Consider the following 232-nt stretch of genomic DNA (forward strand, 5'->3'; position numbering starts at 1 on the left):
AGAATTTGATACCTTTATGCGATCTATTTGATTAACTCATTGTATTATTTAAATGAATGTCAGTGTCTCATTTTTTAAATAAGAATTTAATGATTGTATCCGATCCGATTTATCCAATGTATCATTTACATGACTGTTTTTTATAAAAAATGGATGACTGTATCCGATGTATTTGATTTATCTATTGTATTATATACATGAATGTCGATGGATATTAAGAAATGATATGTCG

At 25.9% G+C, this 232-nt stretch overlaps 1 protein-coding gene across 1 annotated transcript in view; it reads left to right on the forward strand.

Moving 5' to 3' along the window:
- Positions 1-232, forward strand: part of LOC119589184 (calpain-B-like) — a gene marked incomplete at its 5' end in the record, with an annotated part of 12,659 nt that overhangs the window by 511 nt on the left and 11,916 nt on the right.

Source organism: Penaeus monodon, chromosome 25 (assembly GCF_015228065.2).
Source record: "Penaeus monodon isolate SGIC_2016 chromosome 25, NSTDA_Pmon_1, whole genome shotgun sequence".
Classification (NCBI taxonomy): Eukaryota; Metazoa; Arthropoda; class Malacostraca; order Decapoda; family Penaeidae; genus Penaeus; species Penaeus monodon.